We start from the raw sequence: 19,683 nt of genomic DNA, 5'->3' as shown, positions 1-19,683 counted from the left end.
ACAGAAAAAATTCTCACTCCTGCCGTAAATGACTTGCAGACTACGATTGACAACTACAAACTTTTTCGGCTTGACCGAGGGTCTAAAGGAGGTGGAATTGCCATCTATGTTCGTAATACTATTGCATGTTCACCAGCTCACGCCTTGTTAAGAAAAATGTTTCTTTGAAGGTCTGGCTCTCAGAATAATTCTCCCAAATAATCAATAGATATTGGTAGTGTGCTGCTATAGACCACCTAGTGGTAAGGATGTTGAAGCTGTGTCTGCACTGAGAGAGCTTCTTGGGGGCCTCTCTAAAGGTGAAATAGTTTTAGTGGGTGATCTGAATTGGAATTGGCTAAACCCGCCGGCTGTGGCCACAAACTTTGCAGATTAATTTAACCTATTTCAATTAATTAATGTCCCCACAAGACCTAACCTAAAAAATCTGGGACAGTCATCTCTGCTTGACGTCCTATTGACAAATGCCCCTCACAATTTCACACTGACTGGTGTTCTGGGTAATAACCTTAGTGATCACTCCTTCATATTTGGGGTGAGATCATCAGCCAGACCCAAAGTCCCCCCTAAATTGGTTGAGAAGCACTCCATGAGACACTTCAGCATGCAGGCATTTACTAATGATGTGCTTCACTCGGATATTGACAAGGTCTGTGATATCTCCAACCTGACTACGGCTTGGGAGACCTTCAGGTACACGTTTCTACAAATTCTTAACAAACATGCTCCGTTGGTTAGATTTAAAATTAAAGGCAACCGCCCACCATGGTTTGATCCTTTTATTACTAAGCTCATGAAAACTAGGGACAAGGCTTGGGCATGTGCTCAGAAAAAAAATTTGGTCAATGACTGGCTAGAATACAGGATTTTAAGGAATAAATGCGTCAATAAAATATGGCATGCAAAAAATGCTTACTTTTCCTCCACTCTCCTGGAATCACATGGCAATGCCAGGATCTTCTGGAAAATGATCAAATGTATCGAAAAGGCATCCAACACAGATAATCTGCCCGTTGCGCTTAACTGAAATGGGAACTATTTTTCAGAGCCCCAAAAAATAGTCGACAATTTTAACCTTCATTTTTCTGAAGCTGGTGACCTTTTTGATAATGCATTGGGAGTCACCCCTGCTCATGCAATTTCCTACACCCCTGTTCAAACATTAAACGAATTTAGTTTCCAGCCTATCCACAAACGTAATGTTCTGAAACAACTGTCCTACCTCAAAGGGTCCTTCCCTACCAGAGCGGATAGTATTCCCGTCTTTGCTCTGCTAACTGTTGGTCACCTAATATACAAACCTATAGCCCATATTTTCAACCTGTCCATCAAAGAAGTGTAATAACACGCTGGAGACGGCTTGTAGAATCGGTCCTTTTATTTCACTTCCTTTGCAGTTCACAAACACTCCCCGTTGCTGGCAGGCAATGGGAAGCGGGCAGACAGTCACCAGAGACCCACCACCACGTGGCACCCGGAGCTCCACTCGCGCGTGGCCTCTCCCTCTCTTAGTTCCGTGTCTGACCCTGTGTCTCTCCTCTCTCCCCTTATTTAATGCCTGGGTCACGTGGTACACTCCAGCTAATCCTCAATAGCCTGCGCCGAATGTTCCAGATCCCCCATCAACTCCCGGGACCACGCCCCCGACTTGTCTTCCCATTGGCTGAGGCCAAGACCAACGAAACCAATCACCTAGCTGACATCCCGTGATCACGCCGGGGCGATGCTCCCAGGCTCTCCCCCCATTGGCTGTAAAGCGGGACCGGCAAAGCCGATCACCACGTGAATCTGACATAGGCTCTTATTACATCACCCCCCCCCCCCCCCGGTGAAAAAGTCAGCCGTCTCAGCTGGGAAAAGGGTGACAAGCCGATTCCATAAAATTGCTTATTTGGGCGTCAAAGACGCATTAACCATGAAGGGTCGAAATGGGCGTTTATGCGCCTGAACAAAGACAAAATTCACCCATGAATAACCAGACATACATTAGGGCGCCCCTGCAGCGCGGTAACAACAGGGAAGAGACTGCAAGGCAATCAATGCTATAGAAACGGAAGAGATTTCGACTGCGTACGCGACGTGGGACCCTCTCCGCTTCCTGCGCATGGTCGCCTTACCGCCGGATCAACAGGAGGTGGTTGGCGTGAAGAAGAAGAAGGAGGATTTCCGATTTCGGTCGTGTCCAGGTCAGGTCCCGTTGGAGGAGGGACGGCGGGGGTCTCAGCAGCCCTCAAAACCTGTTCATCTGCGGGTGGCACAACACAGTCCCGCTGGGGATCAACGGGCGAGGCAAGCGGCATATTCGGCACAACAGACCCCGGCAGGTCAACAAGTGGAGATGAGGTGTCGGTACGCGGGTCAACGTAGGGTTTGAGTCGCGACGAATGGACGTACCACCGACGTTTTCCGTATTGGACGCGAACACTCTGTGGGTTCCGAATGTCCACCAACGTCACAGGTCCTCGCCAAGGCCTGTGCAATTTAGGGGATGTGCCCACCGGCACCTGAGGGCAGTGGAGCCATGCCTGATCGCCCACCGACCAGGGCATGTGGGTACGCGATCGACGCGCACACCTCTCGTTCCTTGCCTGCGTACGGGCCGTCGCACACCTGGCGGCTTCTCGCGCCTCTGTAACTCGTTCAAGCGAGTCCCGTACGTGATCAGGCAAGGAAAGGGACGGCTGTTTCCTCGGCGTACCCAGTTGTACATCAATGGGGGGTACGTTCTCACGACCATACATCAAGAAAAATGGCGAATATCCCGTGGACGCGTGCGGAACCATGCGGTATGCCGCTAAGACACCCGGTATGGGCAAGTCCCAATCGGTCTGCTTTTCACTGACCGTGTGACAAAGCATTCTAGATTTGAAGCTTTCGTGACTGCAAGGAATCATATTCTTAGGTTTTTTCGGTAAAGTCACGTAGGTAAAACATCAAAATTAATGAAAAAAAAAAAAATCACGACGTTTCGGAGGCAACACAAGTCTCCGTCATCAGGTGGGACCGTCACAGCCAGATTAGATGATGCAGCTAATCTGGCTGTGACGGTCCCACCTGATGACGGAGACTTGTGTTACCTCCGAAACGTCGTGATTTTTCTTTTTATTTTATTTTATTTTCATTAATTTTGATGTTTTACCTACGTGACTTTACCGAAAAAACCTAAGAATCTGACAAAGCACAGCCGAAAGGGTGCAGTTAAATCGTTCCACCATGCCGTCCGTTTGCGGATGGTAAGGGGAAGTGCGGATTTTCTTTGTGCCCAGCGCATCGCAAACATCCTTGAGCAATTTGGAGGAGAAGTTACGTCCCTGATCCGTGAGCAGTTTCTCGGGTGCTCCTTTATCCATGACATAACCATTCACGAAAGCATCGGTGATGGACGCGGCCGTCTGGTCAGGCAGAGGCCAGGCCATAGGCCATCGAAAAAAATATTCTACCCCGACCAGAAGGTATTTGTGGCCCCTAGCGGATGGAGGGAACGGCCCAAGGAAGTCCAGAGCAACTAATTCGTTTATACGGGATACCTCAATGGAACGGAATGGCGGCACATAATGTTTCCGAGGCGGTTTCCTCTTCGCACAATCATGGCATGACCGGACAAAGTCGTTGACGTCTGCCATCATGCCGGGCCAAAAGAAACCTTTCTGCATTGCGGCCAAAGTCTTTTGCACGCCAAGGTGCATTAATTTGTCAGCGTGCAGAGCGCAAAGCAGATCATGGCGAAGGGATGTAGGCACGACCAGGCGTGGTCGGTCAGACAATCCATCGGTACACATTAATAGTCCCGCCTGGCCCCGGAACATCCGCCACTTCCATCCCGCCAAATGAGCTCTCGGTTTCCCGATCAATGTCCGCAGCGGAGCCAGAGAGGCATCGGCCTCCTGCTCGCGTAGCCAAACCGAGTGCGGCAGCCGAGGGTATCATCAGTATCCACTGGCACATCCTGGACGTCCTCGTTCGACATCGCCCCCATAACCGGACAGGGCGAGATAAGCGCGCCCCGCAGCGGTGCATACCCGTCAGACAAGTGCACGGGGGAATGGGTGGTAACCTGGAGAGCGCGTCCGCGTTGGCGTGGCGAGCACCCTTGCGGTACGTGATATCGAAGGAAAATTCCTGTAACGATTCCAACCACCGTGCCAATTGTCACGCAATATCGTGTTTCTGCCGGGGACAGAACCCTACTGCCGTATGCAACCACTCGTTCAACTCCGTCTTTACGTTGCGATAAAACGGCCCCGATGCCGATATCGCTAGCATCCGTGTCAAGGATGAACGGCTGGGAAAAGTCTGGGTAGTCGAGCGTAGGCGCCGTGGCGAGGTGATCCCGGAGCGAGTAAAAAGAGCGTTCCTCCTCTGGACCCCATTTAAACCTTAAATGTTTGCCCGTCAGAATATGCAGTGGTTTAGCCAGCGTGGCAAAGTTCTTAACAAACCGGCGATAGTAGGATGCAAAGCCTATAAAGTGCCGAACGTGGGTGTAGGCCACTCTCGGACACATCACGTTTTCTGAGGGTCAGTGACACGCCGTCCGAACTGACAATATGACCCAAGTAACGGACGGAGTGTTGCAAAAGGTGGCATTTCTTTGGTTTAAACTTTAGGTCAGCCGAGCGCATCCTCTGAAGGACAGTCTCCAGGCATTGGAGGTGTTCCTCGAACGTGCGGCTAAAAACGATAATATCGTCTAAATATATGAGGCATGTCTCCCACTGTAGTCCCGCCAGTACCAGTTCCATCAGGCATTGGAACGTCGCCGGAGCCGCATTTAAGCCCATGGGTAAACGGTTAAACTCAAAGAGGCCTTGTGGCGTGCGGAATGCCGTCTTGGGTTTCAACGCATCATCGAGGGGGAGCTGCCAAAAGCCCGAGGACAGATCGAGGGTGGAGAAGAATTTTGCCCCTGACAAAGCGTCCAATGAGTCATCCATCCGTGGTAAAGGGTATGCGTCCGCCACGGATATCTTATTCAACCGGCGGAAATCGACGCAAAATCTCGTCCCACCATCCTTTTTCTTAACCAGTACCACCAGCGCGCCCCACGGACTGTTGGATGGCGAAATAATATCCGCCGCCAACATCTCGTCTACCGCGCCGTGCACGTGTTCCCTTTCTGCAGGGCTCATGCGATGCGGATGCATACAAATCGGAGGTGTCGCACCAGTGTCAATATGATGCGACAAAAGCGACGTGCGGCCGAGATCCAAATCATTTTTACTGAAAACGTCAGCATACTGTAGTAACAACGAATGCAAAGCAGACCTCTGCGCGTTTGATAAAGATTAATTTTCTCCGCACAAGTCCGTGATCCACCGTTCCTGTGAACAATCGCGTGGCGGTCCATCGGTGTGTGTTTTAATACGTGGCTTTCTGTAAAAAGTGGTGAAATCGGTAGTGGCGTGAGCCAATACCGATCCAGCCGGGACAACGACCCGTTCTGGCCCCCCATTCAACACCTGTATGAACGGGGCCTGACCCGGCCGTACGATCGTTTGGGCCGCCACCAAGGAAAAAGATTTAGACACCGAATTCGATGGGGATAATAACACACCCATCGTACCATCCTTAACCGGAAGGGGTTTATGGTAACGCAGCGGGATAAGCATTTGTGAGCCCGATGGAACTTCTACTGTGGCAGCGATCATGGTGTTAACAGCATTACCCGGTGGCGAACGGGCCAGCAGGGAAGGCAGGAACGACATCCTACGACCCCCCCGGCATTTCTAAACAATTCTGGTCGACCAGTATCTTAAGTGGCATGCGGCACAAGAAATCGGTGCCTAATAGGCATGGGACGGCCAGTGAGCGCGAGATCAACACCGATCCTTCTGCGGTAATATTACCGATAGCAATTCGCACATCAACTTGACCGAAAAAACCCATGCTACCCCCATTCGCAGCTACACACGCGTCATTAACCCTGCGGATTCGTGACGTGGGAAGAGACAAAAGATGAAAAATAACATCTGAAATGATGGTGGCAGATGCGCCAGTGCCAGTGTCCACCAAAATCCGGACATCGATGCCGTCGATGGTACCCCGTACCGTCGACGATCCCGACGCCGCAGCCACAACCCTACGAGCCAATTTTTTTCATTGTGTAGTAGAGCGTGGTAATGACACCGAAGAATCACAATTATCATTGGAAGTGCAACTATGTGTGCGAGTGGATGAATGATGTGACACGACCTGCCGGGTGTCCGATTTGCGCCGACTCGCCCGAGGGTGTCGCGGCTCCGCGCCCGGTGGAGGAGATGGAGGCCCACTCGGCGGAAGCGGCGAAGGCAGAGGTCGGCAGCGGCAGTCGCGGGCAAATTGGCCTCGTCGGCCACACTTGAAGCACGTGGCCGTCGTCGGCCAGCGGTCGGTCGACCCGGCCCCGCACGTGGTTGGCTTGCATAGTCACCACTCCGGTCGTTCAGCCACCGTCTCGGGATCCAGTGTGGAAAAGTAGCCACCATCTCGTCGTCGCCGGAGTTGTCGGAGCAGTGAACAACCCGTCGTGGAGACCACCCTAAAGGTGGGTCGTCGATTTCGGGTTTCCCCGTCCATGCCGCCATCTGATCCCAGCGCTAGATGTTAAATTTAGCGTCCAAGCAGCGCGCCACCCATCACGATGTAAGCGGTTCGTGGCTGCATACCGGCAGCGAGATGTTGAGTTCCTGGGACAGCTCCAGCATACGGGAAAGGATAAGAGGATCGAGGTGATCCGCCGTCGCGTCGGGGTAAGCGGCCATGGCCAACGCCACCAGCGCCCCCTGGTAAGCCAAGGGCGACTCCTCCGATCCTCGACGACGTGACATAAATTTCCTCATGGCCGCCGTCGGCGGGTCGTAAAACTCCGCCATTTCTGCGAAAGCATCACAAAGCGTCTTCTTCTTGGACGCCGGGATGGATCGGAAGACCGCCAGTGAAACATCGTCCAGCAGCGTGGGCAGCGCTTCCAGCGCCTCCGCCTCCGTCCATCGCACGGATCTGAAGGCCGACTCAAAGCACCACGTAAAAGCACTCCAATCGCCCATGGCGATAAATTCCTTAATCTGTGGAAGTGTGATGCCGCCGCCACGAAGCCGTTCAGCAGGCGCCCCATCTACGACCTCGCCACCACCAAGCGACGGAGCCGACCCCGCGTCCCCCTCACCTCACCTCACATGAACACACCCGCACGCATTTTCCCCCCACCCATAGAGCTGGAAGGGGAGGTCACCTGATCGACCGGTTTTTATCCGAGAAGCCCTTATCAGGATTGACTTTCACGGTTTCCGGCGACCAGGGAATTGGACGACCTCCCCCCGACGCTACTGTGCACCGCGGCGCTGCGACCGGCCTTAAGATGGTATGGTCGCGGCGAAGGGCATTCGGCCACCGCGGTTGAAATGCATCCCCCCACACACACCCCCCACGGGTCGACAAGACAGGCAGAGGAGGGACGGGGCGGCATAGTTTAGGGTGCGCAATTGATGGGGCAGGTGGTGGGAACATGCGGAGGCTCCGCGCTTAACTTCCGCAGCGGGCCGTGGTGATGGACGCCGCTGCATGGTGCGCAGGAGCACGGCGCCATGCATGAGAAGGGGATTAATTGGAATTGGCGCCGCACACGCAGCACATCCGATTAGCATATCAAAGGTGCCCGGAGCCGCCGTGCGCGTGCTGGCGGGCGCGCGTCCATTGTTAAAGAAAAACTGGGAGAGGGCCGCCATCATGCTCGGAGCCGCATCCCTTTGATGTACGGAGGATAAAAAGGGGGCGCAAAGGGGAAATCGCTCTCACTCCAGCGCCAGGCGACAAGACGCTCTCCAGTCCAGCGACCCAAACGTCCGTGAGACGCATCGAGGTACGCTGCGAGTACGGGATCAAAGAACCGCCGTGGGCACCTAACAGTGAGTAAGGAGGGGAAGTAGGATCATAGCCGATAAATAGGGAATAGGTACAGAGGTAGTAGAATAGGCCAGCCTTGTCGACTCATACTGATTTAACACCATTTCCAGGTAGCAAACAATAAATCATTAATAGCGAATCGTGGCCTCGTGTGATCTCGTTGGGCAGTGTGAACACGTGTAGTGCTGCGTATACAGCGGCTCGCCTCATGGGAGCGCTGCGCAGAGCGGCGCGAGAGTGGGTGTCGCGTCTGTGCAGGTGTGTGCGCTCGTAGTGTGGGGGAAGGGGTCGGTGTGTCCACAGGTCCCCGCTCCATCTATCGCCGCAGGGACTCGCGCAGTGTGAGGGCAGTGTCATTCACCCTCCGACCCCTGACCCCCGTTTAATAGCGCGTGATTCGTTGAGAGACAACGCAGTGTTTACAGGTGAATGAGAGCGTGCGGCGAGCTATGCCTCTCACACGAGCTCGCGGAGGGACGGACCAGGGAGGGGAGCCGTCGGGCGATGAGCCCAGCGACGGCAGCAGCTGCTCGCAGAGTAGCGAGGGGTCGACGAACGGCAGAGCCCCTGCCATTGGCATGGAGCAGGGAGGGACTTCGGGGACCAGCGGCCCCAACAGAAGCCGATGTCCGCGGTGGCAGGCAGACGCCGCGGGCGTCTCCACTTGCGCTTCCCGCGTTCTGCGCGTCTCTGACAAAATGGCGTCCGGCGGCCGCGTGGTAGCAGCCTCGCGCAAGATGGCGTCGAAAGGCTCCGTCGGTGCCGCCCAAGATGGAGGCCTCCCCCCGCGTGGCAGGAGCAATGGCGGACGTCGTTTCCCACCGAAGATACTGGTCCTCGGCATCGAGCTGAACCACAGCTGGCCGACCCAGGCCCGTAGAGGATGCGACCGCCATCACCAGATTGAGCAGAATCGCGCAGATCGACTCGATCTGCTCCGCCATCAGCCGCCATCCTTCATCCGCCCTTGAGGTGGTTGCCTCTTCCTCCCTTGGACGATGAGCGGCATCGAGGAGAGCGGCCGTCGGAGGTAGAGGAGTCGTAGCTCCTAGCAGATCGTCGTCGTCCATCTCCGCAACTTCCTCCGATGAAGGGTCGGGTGGGTTCTTCTTTCTGAGGTGCTTGGACATCTTGAAGATCGTCCAAACGGTCCCAGAAGAACTTCTGACACCAATGTAATAACACGCTGGAGACGGCTTGTAGAATAGATCCTTTTATTTCACTTCCTTTGCAGTTCACAAACACTCCCTGTTGCTGGCAGGCAACGGGAAGCGGGCAGACAGTCACCAGAGACCCACCACCACGTGGCACCCGGAGCCCCACTCGCGCGTGGCCTCTCCCTCTCTTAGTTCCGTGTCTGACCCCGTGTCTCTCCTCTCTCCCCTTATTTAATGCCTGGGTCACGTGGTACACTCCAGCCAATCCTCAATAGCCTGCACCGAATGTTCCAGATCCCCCATCAACTCCCGGGATCACGCCCCCGACTTGTCTTCCCATTGGCTGAGGCCAAGACCAACGAAACCAATCACCTAGCTGACATCCCGTGATCATGCCGGGGCCATGCTCCCAGGCTCTCCCCCCATTGGCTGTAAAGCGGGACCGGTAAAAGATCTTGTAAAAGACAAGGGCAAAATGCACTTGTTTTAAAGTTTAATGATAACAGAACACTTTGCATTACTTATAACTCCTGTTTAAAATGTTCATGAGGCAAAGATATTTAACTCATGGAAATTTAAGGTATTCTGTACAGTTTGTTCAATGTTATCTGACTGAATGAAAGGCATAATTGTGTTTTTAGAGTTGTTCACATCTGCCTGAGTGGCTTATATTTAGTTACATTGTCATTTGAAAAATAAAGGTAATTGTGACAATGACAATTGTTTTATAACAGTGTGTATTTTCATGTAACTTTTGTGGTAAAAAAAATGTCAGAAGGAACTATTGGCCCCAGGGCATCTTCACTTTATCAAATGTGTCCCTCTTTGCAAAAAGTTTGGACACCCCTGATCTAGACATATCCAGATGGACGAAAGGTCGATGGCCTAACATTCCCAAGACGTCTGGAGATGCACGGATAACGTGCAGAGCAGAAAAAAACAACTGTTACAACTCGTGTTTTCTTTAACGGTTTTCCTTAACGGTAAAAGTAGAAATTCAACAAAAAGAACCAACCAACGGTATAAGACTGCAGCCTACAATAGGGGATTTTTATTAATAATTCCCTTATTTTACTCGTACTCACCGCATATATATTATTTTGTATTGTATCTTTATATCTACATGACCTTACCAAAAACTGAAGAATACGAATTCCAGCAGTCAAGCAAGCTTAAGTGGAAACTTAGTTACACTTAACCTCAGGACATTAAAATATAATTCGAGTAAAACAGTGTAATCCCTGTATACAGATAGACAACAAACGTCAGTAAACTCTATGAATATACGTGGTAATAACGGTGGTAAATCACAAACCGAATAATAATTATTAAGTATTAGAACAACGGTCATCCAGAAAAATAGAAAGTCAAAATAGGTCAACCACGCACAACTAAAATAATATGTATCCCATAGAAAAAAGCCTCCCCGGCCACCTTTGTCTTCCCACGGTTCGGCACGAAAACAGGCCAGCCATAAAATCCGTGGAGGGGTCTGGCCTCGGGATGACCCCACTCAGGGGTAGGGGGTCAGGGCGGCCACGGGGAGAGACCGCAGGGAGGGGCCGTGGAGGGCGTCTGTTTTTTTGTTTGTTTTTCTCTCGCAAGAGACGCGCAGAGAGGGGAGAGGGAAGGGGGGGGGGTTTGCACGTTTTTGGGTTTAATCACAAACGCACATCACGCAGTTCAGTCTGGTTCGAGTCGTGCTCAGTCTTGTGACTCGGCTGGCGACGCAGCGTTGCGAGGGAGGCTCGCAAGGGAGTTGGGGCGGGTCGTGCCTCGAGGAGAGATGGGACGAGGAGGGGTCGTTAGAGTCGCAGAAGTCTGAGTTCAGTCTGGTTCGAGTCGCGCTCAGTCTTGTAACTCGGCTTGCGACGCAGCGTTGCGAAGGAGGCTCGCAAGGGAGTTGGGGCGGAGGCTTGCCAAAGTGACACCAACCATGGGTCGTGCCTCGAGGAGAGATGGAATAAGGAGGGGTCGTTAGAGAGACAGAGTCTGTCTGGTTTGAGTCTGGATCAAGGCTGGTTTCAGCCGTGCTCCGGCTGGCGGTGCTGTCGCGCGGGAGCCAAACACCAATACCGATGGCCGGTGTCGCTTCTCGCAGAGCGAAGTGAACCTGAACCAGCGTAGCCCTGAAGTGAGGGCGGGAGGGGCATCGGCGGGTGCCCGTGTGAAGCTGTCAGCTGCACGCCAAAGGCGGAAGCAAGGAGAGAGAACGGAGCAGTGGAAAGAGCCTGATTGGCCGCCCGTGAGGAAGAGGAGAGCGCCATCGAATGCGCCGTGTAATTAAAACACACACATCGACCAAGACCCGCTGAGAACAGACCAGACGTCCAGCAGCGGAGGAGCTGCGCGCTATCCGACGACGGAATCATCGCGCACCACGACGGCGAGCGTCGTGCCGACTCGTCATCCAGCTGTGGACAAAACAGCTGCAACGGCCATAGAGCACAAAGGAGCCAGCCACCAGCGCACAAGCAAACGAGCGCAGCTAGCCGCCAGCAAACGAGTGCACGAGCAGCACCACCCGGGCGCCACCGAGCACCAAGCGACCGAGCCTCTTCAAGGACAACATCGTGCCAACGCCGCTCAATCTAGCTGTGGAGAGAGAAAGCCGGCGACGGGCTCGCTACTGCCACGCCCGAGAGAGGGAGCAGGGTGTGAAGCTTCTGGTTGTATACTCCTCCTCACCCCCCGCAGGCTCACGACACAACTCCCGGCTCTAAAAAATGTAATTAATTAATTTACCAAGGGGACAACACACACACAACACGCACATCGGGACGAATAAGATTCCAAAAAGTTATATTTGTTTCGATTTAAAGCTTTCGTGACTGCAGAGATTAATCTTATTGGTTCTTTCGGCAAAGTCACGTAGAATGGAAATAGAATAATAAAAATAAAACATAATAAAATAATTCTCACGACGTTTCGGCCACAACGCAAGCAGCCGTCCTCAGGTGGAGAGCAGGTCTGTCGAGTATACAGAGTCTGAATGACACACTCCAGGCTTGGAGCGACTATTTAAGCTGGGATGGAGGGGGAAAGGGCTCCTTGACAACATAATTTGCATATCAAGAGGAATTTAGCATATTCATGGAAAATGCAGATATGCGATTAGTACTACTTGTGAAATGCGTAGGAGGTTTGGTGGGTGGTTTAAAGTCATTATGCCCGTGCATTATGCAGGATTAGCAGCAACAAAGGGAGGGGATAGGGGTAACATTAATAAAGGGAAGGAATGTTAATAGTATGTAGCTGCAGTAACAAAACCACCACGTAAACAACTAAAGTATAAACGACATATTTTTCGATTTAAAGCTTTCTACTATGTAGTTTATATAAAGTATAAACTACATAGTATCATCAGTATACTAAATATACTCTCCAATAAGCTCAACTACTAACAGTAAGTAATACATTACAATTCTATGTCGCAAAAAATATAATATGCTTCCAGCTAAACTTTATTCTCTTACATCACAAGAGTCTACACCGTACTATATACTGCCATAGACAAACCCAACATTAAATTATATATTGCATTACTATACACCACCCTATACCTTAGACTATACATTGTAATATTACACTTTGTATTATTCTACTCACCCTAATGTATATCACACTGCTGTATATGCAATATACAATTACGATACTATATACTACTTTGTACATTATATTAAACATTACAATTTTATATTATTTATTATTATACAATCCGCTATACACTGTACCATTGACCATCGTGTGAAAGATACTAAGAGGAAGCAACTACACCATCGCAATCATTGAAGACTTGGTTCATCAAGGACTGAATACTGGGGTACCCCCCCTGGTGAGACACTGCTTAACCAATACATACTTCACCTGGAATGGAACTTTCTACAAACAAACTGAGGGCACCCCAATGGGCTCCCCCCTATCTCCAGTTGTAGCCAACGTTTTCATGGAGAAATTTGAGACAGACGCCATCCAGAAACGTCGTGAGAATAATTGTATTATGTTATATATTTTTTATTTTATTATTTCAATTCTACGTGACTTTACCGAAAGAACCAAGAAGAGGAGTTATCTTTCTGTTTCGAAAAGGGTTGCCATTTCAAGGTGGTGCGTTCAATATCAACTGATCGCGACAAGCAGTTGCTGCCCATCGAGTTACATGAATACGGTTGTTAGAAGTGTTTTAGTCATTCATTTTCGTTAATTGCATAATCTTGCTGATGAATCTATTGACGTATACTTTTGCCCTCGGGATATAATAATTAGTTTATTGCCCTTCGTATGAATATCGTTGCATGCCTGTTTTGAGACACCACCTATCGCTGGATATGCTCGCTACGCGGTGGAATTAATGATATGTGCGGTTGCCAAAGTGAAACAACGCAAGCCTTGATGGTTAAGAGTGCTGCTCACCGAGAGTCATATTTTTGTTTAGAATTAAAATTGCTTAACACAGAAGTGTTCGAGTGCTTCTTTCCCAGTCCATGCAAAACTGTCTTAATTATAAGAACTATATCCTGCGTTGAGATATTAATTTGGAGACCTAACATAACATAAACACACTAAGATAATCAATAATGTTTAAGTAAGGATAATTGTTTTATCCCAATTGATAAATACGACACTGGGCAGCGAAGCTAAGCCTAATTATAACTGTCCACATTAACATAATCGCAAGCATTCGCATACATTAATACGATTACATATATATGATTATCATAATTTATGAATATTATTACATACATTAGCATAATTTCCGCGATTTACGCATTTTCATTTTTGTAATTTTTTTAATCAAAATTGCATAACCCGACATATACAACAGGCTCCCTCTAAGCACCCCTAGGTTATATGACATCATCGCACTTGCCCGCGCGTATGACGTCACGTCCCCATACTACTCCTCTACAGATGGTTGGAGGTCAAACAGTGTTAAGATAACAAAAGGGGTTCCACAGGATTCCATCCTCGGCCCCCTCTTGTTATCTCTTTATGTCAATGACTATGGCACTGACCTGGATCATTCCGGGGTAAATCTGTTTGCAGGTGACACAATCTGTTTGCAGCCGGTAGGTTTGCAGAGTACCTCCGTCTTGGAAAAATCAATTTCGTGTGAGCCCACAGCGTTAAACCAATGATCAGCAATGGCAGAGGTATTGGTCCTACCGTGTTTCAGATCTGCCTTGTGTTCACGAATGCGTTCCGAGGCATGTCGTTTCGTTTCCCCAATGTAACTGCTGCCACAACCACAACTCAGTTTGTAGGAATCACATCCTTTACAGATTGGATTAAATCACGGATTTTGTGTACTGTGTTGAAAATAACCTGGACCCTGTGTTTGTTTAAAATTTTGGAAATCTTTTTGGTAACCCCTGCTATATACTCTTTGTTTTTTTCAGTAAAGTCACGTAGTTAAAAATAAAAATAAATGAAAAAACAACTGAATTAAATCACGACGTTTCGGAGGCAACACAAGCTTCCGTCTTCAGGTGGAACTGTCACAGCAAAATTACTCTATCAAGTGAAGAGAGCTCTAAGAGACACGACATTATATATAGGTTAAGAGGGGGGGGGGGTGCCAGGATGGGCCGTGGGGGGCGGAAGGGGGGAGGCGGAAGGGGGGGCGGGTGATAAGCTGGTGACATCACTTTTATGATGCAGGAGATGGCCAGCGAGTTAAAACGGGGGCGAAATTTAAGCTGAACAAAAGGGAAGCTAAGTTAAGCCGCCTTTTGTTATGCTGCAGGGGATTAGGAGGATTAGGAGGAGGTTAAGGAGGAGGTTAATCTGGGGGGGGGGGGGAGGAGGAGTACGGAGGGCCCGAGGGCGAGCCATGTGGAGTAGAAGCTAATAAACTGGTTGCCTTGCAGTATACCGCAGTAAACTACAAGTCTGCTAAGTCTAACTTGGTTAATAACATCCTTCCAATGATTGCTCAATTTGAATCCATCCTCTCGGTTGAAGTTATGCCTATGTTTGTATATCTTTACACTGCATTATACAATACACTACCCGACTATAGACTACTATACATTACACTATTATATACACCACAATACACTACAACACTATACTCTACACTACACTATATACTACGCTACTATAGACTACTATACACTACACTATTATACAGTACACAATACACTGCTATATATTACTATACACTACACTATTGTAATGCGGGCGTAAACGGCCTCGCGGATATGACGTCATGGGGGGGAGGAGTTAGGTCACGTGGGAGAGAGGGGTGAGGTCTTAAGGGAGAGATACCGGAAGAGACGGGGGAGTGTGGGAGATAGAGTTAGAGTGAGGCCACGCAGGGCGGAGGTCGAGGAGTGGCGAGATCGCCACACACACGCAGAGTAAGACTTGGCACCGTCGGCCAGCGGTGACCAAGCGCGGAGGAACGACGGGCAGCAGTGGAGCTGCAGTGAGGGCAGCGGTGGAGCTGCAGTGAGGGCAGCCGGAGGACTGCACAGGGGATCTGCAGCGGAGCTGCAGAGGTGTGGAGGCTACGGGAGCGAGGGCAGCTATGGAGCTGCCAAGGGGAGAGCTCTGAGCGAGGGCCGTGTGGGACAAGTGTAAGAACCCGAATAAAGGACAACGGAGACAGACCCAGGATCGAGTCCTTTATTACACTGGTGTCAGAAGTGAAACGGCATGTCAAAACAGCTCAGAAGAAAGAATATTCCTGCGCCATCATCTGCTACATCATCCGACGACGACGACCTTCCTCGGGCGGTCGACCTGCCTGCGATGGAGGAGGAGATCCGTGCGGGAACAAGTGCGGGTCCGGGAGTCCAAGATGTCGCCGCGTCGGTGGACCCGTCTGCACCAGAGGACACGGATTGGCGATGGAGGCAGATGGCGGCGCAGCTGGAGACACTGAAAATCGTGCTCGCGCAATTGTGCGAGCTCGTCACGCCGAGGACGGCGTTGGGGAGAGCCGATGGAGGTCCGCAGGTCGCTGCCTTGCCTCCGCTGTCGGCGCCATTGGCCACGCGGCAAGAAGACGCCATCTTGGGCGTGGCAGGAGAAGAACGGCGGGAAGCCGCCATCTTGCGCTCTCCGCGGCGAGAGGCCGCCATCTTGAACACGTTGCGATGCGACGCCATTTTGAATATGCCGCCTGGTGACTCATCGGCTGAGGACGGTGCAACAAGGAGTCGCAGTCGTCATCTCACGACCGTTAAAGAATTCTCCATCGGGGGCGATTGGAGTGCTTTCGCCTGCAGATTTCTGGCGGCGGTACGCTCAGCAAGGTGGACGGACGCTGAGGCATTGGAGGTTTTACCGACTCTTCTCGATGACGAGTCGGTGAGATTCTTCCGCTCTATAAAGGCCGAGAAGAAGAAAACATTGAGAGGAGTTTTCGACGAGATGGCAGATGCAAATGAGCCACCGGATGATGCTCATCGCCGGTTTGTTCAATGTCAGCGAGCACCCGAGGAGTCGCCGGTGGCATACAGGGGTGCGGTATTGGAGTTGGCCATGGCTGCATACCCGGAGATGGAGCCTGACCTGCTCGAACCTCTCATCTTGGGTAAGATGCTCGAGCTGTCCCGGGATTTGGGGATTCCTATGCCGGTGTTTGGCCACGAAAAGCTCACGTCCCGGGCGGCCGCTAAATGTCTTGATGCCCAGTTCAACCTGCGCCATTGGAAGCAAGTCACGGCGTGGACGGGGGGGGCCCATCGTCGATGGAGGTGCCGCGGGTTGGGATCCCAAGAAGGCGGTGTACGTTCCTGACGGGGGGGCCCGCAGGAGCTGACAGCCGCCTCTGCTCAGTGGTCGGCCCGCAGTACGCCGGTGCCGCGATCTGCGCCGCCGCCACGGGAGCGTCGGGACGAGTGCCTGCGGCGCGGCGCAACAACATCGACTGCTTCCGCTGCGGCCGTAAAGGCCATTACGCCAGGGACTGCTGGGCCCGCGTTCTGGGTCCGCCCCAGCAGGAGGCCTCGTCAGCGGACGTGCCACGGAAGGATCCTCCAGGACAGGCAAGTCGGTGCGCACCAGACACCCGGCAAGGCTTGACACCTCACTCATCACCGTTGTCGTGCGATCCGGGTGTTGTTAATAACGGGGGGAGGCCATCGACTGGGCCACGTCGCTCGATAACGCAGTGGCGTAAATTGGCACGGCGGGTCGTCGCGGCCGCTACTGGTTCGTCCACTGTACCTGGTTCGAAACAAGGGGTGGACGTACGTGTGTTAGTGGATTCAGGGGCGTCCGCGACCATTATATCGGATGTCATTTTCCATCTGTTGAACATCCTACCTAAGGCCGTGCGTCCGGTTTACGATTCCTGCGTCGCTGCCAACGGGGGTAGCATGGGCATTGTGGGCCAGGTGGACGCTACTATATCTATCGGGGGAGTGTCGGCCTCGGGAATTGTGTTAATTTCGAGGTCCCTCGCGGTTCCTTGCTTGTTGGGAACTGACTTCCTGGCCAAGATGCCCATTCTAATTCGAATTAATCAAAACTGCATTGAATTACCGGGTGGGCGAAAAATTACATTTCTACCGTCGCCCTGGGGGCGACCTGTTCCGGTCGCTCAGGTGCAGGCGCTGTCCGAGGTATCTGTTGATATTCCACCTCGCTCACAGATGCTTATCCCCTTGCGATATCGGAAGCCTGTACCTGGTCGTCAGGGTGCAATTGGGATTTTGTTGTCGCCGTCCGCCACTATAACGGGCGGAGCGGCGCTCCTTGGGGCGCAAACTATTGTCCAGCCTGACCAGCAGCCGTTTCTGCAGGTGCTTAATGCAAGTACCGAAAATGTGTGTGTGCCGGCTGGTACGGTTGTGGCACATGCCACTACGGCGTTTACGGCACAAGATCATCTGGGCAGCCAGGTCGTGGTTGGTGGTGTTTCAGGTCCTGGTGCCGCTGATAATCGCTGGATCGCCGAATTGTGTGGGGAAAATTCTTCCCTTTCCGGTGAACAACGTTGTGCGCTTCGTAAATTATTGTTGAGTTATTCTGATGTGTTTAGCTCCGACGATTTGGACTTGGGACGCACCTCGTTGCTTTACCATCATATTGACACAGGGGACGCTGCCCCTATTCGGTTGAACTCGCATCGGATGAGTCCGGCGGAGCGAGATCAGGTTCGAGGGGCAGTGGATGACATGTTGGCTGCGGACATAATATCTCCATCTAACAGCCCATGGGGCGCGCCTGTTGTTTTGGTTAAAAAGAAGGATGGCAAATTGCGATTTTGTGTCGACTTTCGGAAATTGAATAAAGTGTCTGTGGCAGATGTGTACCCCCTGCCGCGTATGGACGACTCCCTCGATGCCTTGTCAGGGGCGAAGTTCTTTTCAATGCTAGATCTCTCTTCGGGATTCTGGCAGCTTCCCCTTGACGAGCCCTCGCGGGAGAAGACTGCTTTCCGTATGCCGCAGGGGTTATTCCAATTTAACTGTCTTCCGATGGGGCTGAATGCTGCCCCTGCCACATTTCAAAGGTTGATGGAGTTGGTGTTAACGGGGTTGCAGTGGGAGACATGTCTGATATATTTAGATGATATTATCGTCTTCAGCCGCACATTTGATGAGCATTTACTGCGGTTGGAGGCGGTGTTCACCAGGATGCGTTCCGCAAATTTGAAATTTAAGCCTAAGAAATGTCACCTACTGCAACGGTCCGTGCGCTATTTGGGGCATATCGTAAGTGCGGACAGGGTGGCCACGGATCCGGACAAGACAGCATGCGTACGTGACTGGCCAACCCCGGCCACGGTGGGGGATGTACGTCGCTTTTTGGGGTTTGCCTCATACTATCGGAGGTTTGTTCCGGATTTCGCGACGATCGCGAGGCCCTTGCACCTCCTTACAGGTGTAGTGACATAGAATGGTCACTACTGTGTCGGCCTGTACGAGGGCTGGGGGCCCCAAGGGGGTGCCTGGGGGGTCACGTGCTGGAGGGATCCGGACCTTCCCAGAGGTGGGGGAAGTGAGGCGTGTCCTGGGAAGGGAGGCGTGGCCTGAAGAGAGCCAGCCACGCCGGGGCGGAGCCAGCCACGCCAAACCAGATATAAGCGTGGTGTGAACGCAGAGCGAGGCTGTTGTACTGTACTCCAAAGTGAAGACATCATCGGTCGTCAAGTCCCGAGTCGTCGTCCTGGGCCAGGCAGGCCGGTGCCTGCCTGGTCCAGTCTGTGTCGTGTTCCAGAGTGCTAGTGAGTTGAGGAAGGTGGTCACCACCTTATGTACAGTGTTATATTACTTACCGTTTAATAAATAGTGTTGCCTCCAAGCTGCGTGTGTGTGCACCTAATTCGGTCTTACTACATTTAGTGTAGAAGTGGTCATCGAACTTTCGCTGATTAATTTGAAGAAGCTGTACCCTTCGCTGCCATGGTGTAAAAGCTGGCAGCGAAGTGCAAGACCCAACCCGAGGTGCGGATGGACGGTGTGGGTTGCACCTGGCCTCTCCCTGCGACGACCCCGGAGTCCGGGGCCCCGGTGGTGTGCCCCGGGGGATGGGCGACTGCAGCCTGCATGGGAGGAGGCTGCGGGCCCGGGCTGGTCGCCATCGACGGCGAGTTGGAGCGACGTCGCTCGTCAACTCGACCAGCTGCTGGTGGCAAGGGAGTGGCCGGGTGTTGGTGAGTGATGGCGAAATTGCAAGATGACGCAGC

This window comes from Lampetra planeri, chromosome 39 (assembly GCF_965212315.1).
Source record: "Lampetra planeri chromosome 39, kcLamPlan1.2.h2, whole genome shotgun sequence".
NCBI classification, from domain to species: Eukaryota; Metazoa; Chordata; class Hyperoartia; order Petromyzontiformes; family Petromyzontidae; genus Lampetra; species Lampetra planeri.
Note: the sequence above shows the minus strand (reverse complement) of the source record.